This window comes from Pogona vitticeps, chromosome 4, assembly GCF_051106095.1.
Source record: "Pogona vitticeps strain Pit_001003342236 chromosome 4, PviZW2.1, whole genome shotgun sequence".
In the NCBI taxonomy this organism is placed as follows: domain Eukaryota; kingdom Metazoa; phylum Chordata; class Lepidosauria; order Squamata; family Agamidae; genus Pogona; species Pogona vitticeps.
The window spans coordinates 239,597,195-239,605,404 of record NC_135786.1 but is presented as its reverse complement, the minus strand read 5'-3'; positions in this window follow the sequence as shown (position 1 = coordinate 239,605,404).

Sequence of the window (8,210 nt, the reverse complement as noted above, 5' to 3'; positions counted from 1 at the left end):
AAGACAGACACGAATATAATGCACTGCCTAAGGGTGGCCAGCAGAAGCTTGAGGACTTGGATAATGTTTGGGCAGGTTTTAATGCTTCCAAACAGCCCTCCGAGCATGAAAGGTAGACCCTCCCCCCACCTGCAGGATGGCGAGGAGCAGACCAGCTGCTTCCCATAGTGGCTTGGGCCAGGAGCGTGATGATGTGGTCCTTACACGCAGCGCTTTCACAGCCCTACGATATCCCTAACACGCTAGGATCACAAAACTCCATCAGAGGGGAGTTGGTTTCTGGTTCTGGATTGCAGCGACCAGAATACACCGGGCAGCAGCTATGCGGGTCCACAGCAGTCACACCCCCCCAAAAAAATCATACGTCTCTAAATGGCGTCTAATGTATTCAGATTCATACACCCAAAGGACTGCTGGGAGAAGTCTGAAGTCATCTTAAAGTAGTGGCTCCCAGCCTGGGGTCCCCATACGTTCTTGGACTAAAATTCATTATTGCTTATTCATTTAAAGTCTCCTTTTTTTACCCCACCTTTCTCCTTAAAAAGCTCTGGAAGCCTTTTCACCACCAGCTGTGTTGGCCAGGATTTCTGGGAGTGGGGTCGTCCGAGAACATCTGGGGACCCCGGGTTGGGAGCCACCAGTCTAAGGAATTCCCAGAAAACAGCGACGGCTTCATCAGGGTCTCATGCTTAGGGACATACGCCATCCCGCCCGTTCCCAACCCCAAACCCTCAAGATGGGTAAGACAACAGCTCCCATCATCCATCCCTGCTGTTCTCAGGAGGGCGCCGGGTCAGGGGAGGCGACCCTGGAGACGATCCTGAGAACTGTTGTGCTTTTCCTCTGTGGTTCCTGAGATCCATGGCCGACTCCTCTCTCAGGCGGGCTGGTCTGTGGCCACCCGTCATTGCGGGGGCCAGAGGTGACGGAGGGCAGTTTGCCTTGTGGACTCCCTCTCAGGGGACAAAAGGAGGAGGTGGGAGCAACGTCAAATCCAGCCATGCTTTCTCCTTGTCCAGAAATCTTCAGACGTAGGCCGGACGGCCGCCTGCCAGGGCTGGGTGTCCTGCCTTGCTGGGGGTTGGAATACATGAGTCTAGGGGTCCCCTCCAGCTGGACTGTCCTGTGACTGCAGGTGGGGTTCCCCCCGGCACCTGGCTGGCCACTCGGGCGGGAACTGACGGGCAGGACTAGAGACGCCGGCTTCGGTCTGATCAACCGGGAGAAGGCTTCTCCTCCTCTCCTGAACGGTGGGGTGGTGGTCTCTGAATGTCCCAGGCTTCTTGTCTGGGTCCTGAAAGTGCGAAACAGGGGGTAGGGGTCGGCGACCAGAGGCCGACTCAGCCCACAGATTGCAGAGGGAGACCGAGTCCTTTATGTTCCTGCTGCTGCTGCCGGAAGGACCTGTCTCACCCCCCCCCACCCCTCCCGGGATCATCTGCCGGTCACGAGCTGGACGAAGACATACATACAGAGAGTGAGAGACACCCCAGACCTGAAGGAGAAAGCGTCCTTCAGGAGAGAGCTCGGGTGTCAGCAGCTGGCCAAGGCGTTCCTCCCGCCCGGCCAAAGATGCCTTTCCAGCCTTCTAAGGAGAGCTCCAGGCTGGGGGAGGGGGGTGCTACTGATGCCCACCTACTCCTCACACTCCCCCCCCAAAAAAACCCTACATTCCTTGCAGATGTAGAGGGGGATCCAGCCCCCCACCACCACCACTCCACCCCAGGTCTGGCCTTTTCCCAGATAAAAGCCAAGTGGATGGGGAAGGGGAGGGGAGGGGGGTTGCCCCTCCTTCACGGCCAAGGGTGCAGGCCGGTGGGTTTGGGAATCAGGGCAGACAGAGGGCTGTGAGAGGAGGGCAGGGGGATGGTGGGGGGGGGAGATGCACTTGGGCTGGTAGCCAATGGCTAATAGCAAGAGGGGGGAAGCATGCAAGGTCAGCAAAAGGCACCGGATGCCTCTGCCCTCCTCCCTTGGTCGACGAGGAAACCCTAGTCACCTTGGAGGACTGGATTCTTAGCCACGATGACTGTCACTCTCACATCCTAGCAGAGGGAGATATTTTTTTCCCAGCATTGAAGTATTCAATCCATACACAAGCCCTTTGCACTTCATTTATTTTATGCTGTACAGCAAAGGTCGCCAGCCTATCTAAAAGGCCACCAATGGCATCATTGTGGTAAAAGTGAACTCTGCATGCCATCAAGAACTGACTTACATAGGGCTGGCTGGATAACTCAGTGATTTAGTTTTCTGGCTGCAGAAGTTGGGGGTTCAATTCCCCCAAGCAGTGCCAACGTTCTCCGATTTTTCTTCCGGAGCAAGTGGGGACCAGAGGGGGTGGAGGGGGTTTCCAAATGGGGCAAGTGGCATTGAGGGGCCAGGCCTAAGAGCCCTTGTTCTCCTCTGGGCTCAGCATCCGGAACGGAGCACTGGGTGAAGCGCCCACAACTCATGGCAAACAGGCATTCCCTCCACGGGAGGAGGCAGTGGCACCACTTTGTGTGTGAGATGGGAAGGGGTGCGGCTGCTCAAAGGTCCTGCTTCTTCTGGACTTCCCAGAGGCGCCCGGTGGTTAGCTAATATGGGAAAAGGACGACGTCTTGTCCGACAAGCATCGTCTCGGGTCCTTCAGGGGGAGTCTCTCTCCTCCTGATCAGAATGGATCCACCCAACAGTCGGCAGGCAAAGGTGTGGTTGCAACCGGACGCCCACTTGAGCCTGCCAGGGAAAGCAGAGCCAGCCCGGTCTGCCTGAGCCCCTTCCAAAGATGGGGGGTTCGTTACGCCCGTCATGCCAGCCACCCCACTGGCGGGAACCTCAGCTAACCAGGACGACTGGTCTCAGGGGGGTGGTCTTTCCAGAGCAAAAAAAGGCAGGACCTTGGTCTGGCCCTCCCTTCTCTCCCAGTGAGACCTCGCCCAGTATGGCTAGGCTGGGAGGCTGCAAACTCCCGCAACCGGCTCTTTGTCCAGCAGGCCGGTCAGATGGCCTTGGGAAGCAAGCTTGGATCCAGCGGCGGCGTGTTTATTTGGCCAGGTCCGCCCAAGGCAAAGGTCTGAAGGACAGCCTCCGCTTTGTTTCCAGCCCCCACCGCCTGTCCTGGTTTCCTCCCTGGACTCCATAATCCAGAGAGAGAATTACGAACGAGGCCTTCAGGAAGGGGGCATCTCTGCCTTTCCCAAAGCTGTGTGGCAAAGCGATGCCCTGACTGGCCTTCGCAGACCACTCTGAAGGATCCCCTCTGTCTCGGAGCGCCGAGCAAAGTGAGAAGGGTTTTGGCCTCGGACACTTTCTTCCATTCTATGGAGAAAGAAAGAAAAGCTCACTTTTCCTTCCCTCTCCTTTCAAATGCTCCTGCCCGGGACCCATCCTGCCCTCTCTGGGCAAAACCCCGCGTTCTGGAATGAAAACCCCTGGGCTGAATTCTCCTCTGCCGGGTTCTGGATTTCAGGACTGAGACCGCTCAGGATTCCCTTCTTGAAAGCCTTGCCCCAAAAGCAGGGAGGGCGATCTTGCGGATCCTCCCAGATCCTCCATGCAGCGCTGAGCACCTGCGGGCACAGCATCCTGCCTGCCTGCCTGCAGCAGATCGGGCATGGGAGGTGCCCTCTCGAGGGAGGGAGCGGCTTTACTTAGCGAAGGGGCTGCTTTTCCCGCCTGGGTGGCGGACCACTTCCTTCCAATGTCCCTGATGAAACACCGGGTGACGTCACCCGGCATGTGCAGCCACGGAGCCCTCTGTGCCGATGACACCCGGCAATCTTTCCCTGTGACCTTCCATTGTGGCGACATGATGAAAATCCTGTTTCTCAGCTTGAAGGACCGGATGGGCTAGAAGGTGTTGTTCAGTCGGGAGAAAGTGGGCTGCCAGATTTGGGATTGCATGCACCGCATGGCTTCGGGTGGGCTGCCCCCCCCACACCGAAAAGTCAAGGTTCAGGCTTAAAGGTGCTCCTTGGCCCAGAAGCGCTCATTCCGTTTGCAGGTGGTCAAGCCACCTTTGGCCAGCCTGGCCTGAAACACTCCCCACAACATTATCTAATTGAATGAGAACTGGCCACAATCAACCGTGCTCCCCTGTCCTCCCTGACAGACTGCTGCAGCCCCATTTATTGCGGGGTTCCCCTTATAACAGCCCTTGGAAACTTCAGCTGATGTACACAAAACGCTCCCAACAGGTTGTTGTCTGGAGGACATCCCACCCCTGTCTTCTTTGATTGACACTCATTAGCCATTCCTTCCCAAACACAAATCCAAGTCATGTGGGTTTTTTTTAACCCTTTCAAGGGCAGCACGGCTTGGCCGCCGGGTGCTTTGAGGGCTGGCTGCTTTCTTCCCCAGCTCCCTCGCCAGATGCCCCATGCCCGTCTGATCCGCTTCGGCCACACAAGCCACGAGAGGGAGGCTGCAGGGCATTCCGCCCTGTTTCGCCGACTTCCGAGGGGCAATGCCTCGGGCGCCCTTGCTCTGCTCTCCTGGGCGATTTGAAACAGGGCTGTTCACGAAGGTGAGCGGCTCCGTCTTCTTCTGGCTTGTTTTTTTATCGTGTTACGTTCGTGCCTGTCGTGTTCGCTTGTGCGCTGTTCGTATTTAGTCCTTTTCCAGGCTTCATGTTTGCAGGAGGCTGAGTTCGTGGGGGGCTTGGAGTTTGACCCCCAGCCTGGAGAAAAGGCAGTTCTAAAGCCAGGTGGGAGGCATGTCTGCGGATCCAGCCTTCTCCTCACCCGGTGCCCTGCATAGGTGTGGGATGGGAGCACGCATGCTTTGCTAAGTACGGGGGGGGGGGGGAGGCCCTGGCCACAGATGCAGTCCCATTGTCGTGTCTTGCAGGGATCGGCCTTGGGGGGGGGGCGAGAGAAGTCTGGGCCAGATGAATAAATCCAGATGGAAAGGGCACAGCTTGGCAGGCCTCTCCAGCCAGAGGTGGCATCTCTGCTGAAAGGGCCACAGGGGATATTATGGCCAGAGCACAGGTCGAGGGAGGGGGTGGCAGACGCTGCTGGCCTGACGCGGAAGAGAATTCACAGGGAAGGCTATCCAGGTCCCTTCATGGCCAGGAGGAGGCCTGTGCCCTCGCCTCCAACCGTCAGGGCTCCTCTCCTGGCCCCCACCTGTCCCCACGCCGCAGCACGGGGGAGGCCAGGCGCCTGGAAGCGGCCTCTCCCCAAGGCAACGCTTGGGGGTGGCTCCTGTGCGTGCCCACATGCCTCAGAAGGAACAGCCTGTGCAGGGGGGAGCATGCCAGCCTGAACAAGCCGTGCCGGTCAAGGCTGCTTCTGGTGGGCAGGAGGATTCCCCAGCCCATGAGGAGAACGGCTCTTCTTGACCAGAGAGGCCCACCCACCCGCCTCGGGGCCGTCCCATATCCTCCCCTCCGACCCACAGAGAGCTGGGGCGCAGTTCTGGCCATCCCTTCTCTGCCCCTCGTGGGGAAGCCAAGACCTGAAACTGGACCCCCTGGCTTGCCTCTCGGGGGGGGGGTCTCAGGCGTCTCGCAAAAGCGCTGGCCCCCCTCCCGGCAGAGGTTTTCAAGGTCAGGATGGAGACAGGAGGGGAGAAAGTGGGCCAAGGCCAGACGCCAGAGCCGGAGCAGGACGTCCCTTCCAGGAGGAAGGGCTATAGGGCCGTGGCGGATCCTGGGGCAGGGTGCCAGTGGATGGGGCAGAAGGAAGACACCGAAGCGGCATGGAAAGCGCAGAATCACGTCTGTGTTTTGAGGCAGGTCAGCTTCTGCAAGGCAAAAGGGAAGGTTCGGGACAAACCACTCTTCGGATAAATCAAAACCAACAACAAACCAACGAGCAAGGGAAACCCGAGGGATTGGGGCCTTCCGTGGGATCCAGCTCCTGGAGTGGTGCAACAACCCTATCCCTACGCAAGGCTGGCAAGTGCATCACAAAAAAGCCCTTTTGCTGAGAGAAAAGCCGTGATTGCCTCCCAGCTGCCTCTGTCCTGCCAAACAACGAGCAGCCCCCAAAGCGGCTGAAGCCAAGCGTTCTCCACTTCAAGGACGGAGGTTCTTCAGGGATGGGAAGAGGGCGATTCGATCCCCTCTCCATTCTGCCCATGACCCCCACCTCTCCTGGGCAAAACATACACCAGCAACCCCCTCCTTCCCCTCTCGGTGGGACAGCTTGCTTGCCAGACCCTCTTCTTCCACCTTGGCCACCCCCTCCTCTGGACCTCTCCCAGCTTGACCAGCCCCTTCCCACTTGCCACTCGTTTGACCCCGCAGATGGTGGCAGGCTCTGGTCTGGCTGAGCTTTCTCCAAAAACGGAGGCAGGTGGGGATTCTGGGATTTGCAGTTCAACAGGTCTGGAGAGGAGCCACCTGGGGAAGGCTGGATTAGCTGAGCAGGGTTCCCTTCTCTCCACTTGTGAGCCTCCTTCAGCTCCAGCAGCAGCCAGCACATGGAGGCTAGCTCATGTCTTCCACTCCACCCGGCCCCACTGGGGTCACAGCATCATCAAATCATGGAGCTGGAAGGGGCCGATAAGGCAGGAATCCAAACCAAAGGTCTGACCAATGGAGGTCCCATTTTCTCTTGAAGGCCTCCAGCATTGGAGCCCTGCTCACCACCTCCCCTTGTGGTCATGGGCCCCCTTTTCGTACTGCTCTAACACTTAGGACGTATCTCCGGATATTCAGCTGAAATCTGGCTTCCTTTACCTTGAACCCATGGTTGCATTTCCTGCACTCTGGGATGATCGAGAACAGATCCTGCCCCTCCTCTGAAGGACAACCTTTCAAGTCTTTGAAAAGTGCTATCCTGGCACCCCTCAGTCTTCTTTCTTCAGGGCTAAACATGCCCAGTTCTTTCGGTCTTTCCTCAAAGGGCTTGGTTTCCAGTCTCCCAAACCTCCTTGTTGCCCTCCTCTGGTTTCTCTCCCTGCCCAGCACACACCCCGAGAAGGTCCTTCTTCCAGTATGTCAGACACAGCAGCCGAAGAGCAAGAGCAAGCCCAATGGACTGGATGGCAGAGAGCTGGCTTCCGCACCCAGCAGGGGACTCTGTGTCTCACAGAAAGCATCTCAGGAAGAAGGAAAACCTCTCTCTCTCTCTTGGTCTCCGACACTCCATGCAACCCCTGCCAGGGAGAGCAGAGGCAGCTGAGCTTTGCAGACTCACAAGCTGGACTGGAGGAGAACCTCTCCCACTCCGGGCCTGGCTGGAAGCGCCCAGGAGAACGTCATCTTGGGGATTGTTTCCCCTCCCGCTCAGCCGTTCTGCCCTCGGAAGGCTCCGCTGCCTGCTGCTCCAAGAAGGGGCAGGTCCCCAGGATGATCCGGGGGTCCTGCCTGGTGCCTGCGCCATGCCACAGGGCACCAATGGCCCTCTGCCAGGAAAGGGAACATCCAGCCGCTGAAAGGGGGACTTAGGGGGGAGACGGGTTGAGCCCACCACCCTTTTCTGCTTAGCAGAGGCTTGGGCAACTTTCAGGGGCCTAAAACATGGCTCTCCCCAGTCAGCCACTGCTTCACCCCACTTTAAAGATCCCCCCTTTAAAACAATCTCACTTTAAAATCCTTCTTGGCCAGTTGGTGTTGGTGGGGAGAGCTGTGGGGGGGAGGCAATTTGGCCGTGTTTTCAGAGGAGAAGCTGGAATTTTAAGTCAGAGGCTGGCATGTTTTAAACCCAGGGTTTTTTTTTTGTTTTGTCCTCCCCCCCAAAACAAAAAAAGAAAACTGGAGTCCGGTGTCTGCGGCAGTGGGGGGAGAGGGAGTCAAGGTGGCTCACGGGGTCTGCTTTCCCAACCCCTGCTTAGAGGAATCAACAGGGGAGACTCCGTCCTCCAAGGACTGACCAGCCGAAAGGAGAACAAAGGCCTGTCCTTGGTGAATTCAGCTCCAGGACGCCTTCCCTTCTGAAGGGAAGGCAGGAGGGAGAGAGCGCCACCCCCTGGCCATTCCGGGGGCAAGGGAAAAGGGCTGCCCTCCCTCTACCTGGGAGGAAAGAAGGCTCCGTCTTCCCGTTTCTTTCATGGACAGGGGAGCGTTTTGGTGCTTCGGGGTCCTGGGGAGAAGCCCAACTGGCAGAGCTGAGACATGCGGGGACGGTGGCCTTCTTTGCACCTGAGGCGTGAACGGAAGGGGCCAGGAAAAGTCCATCAGCAAACCGGAGCTGCTCCCAGGAGTCCTGCTACCTCCTTAGTTGGTGCCTTAATTTTGGACAGGTGATTGGAGAAAACAGAATGTGTTGCTCGGC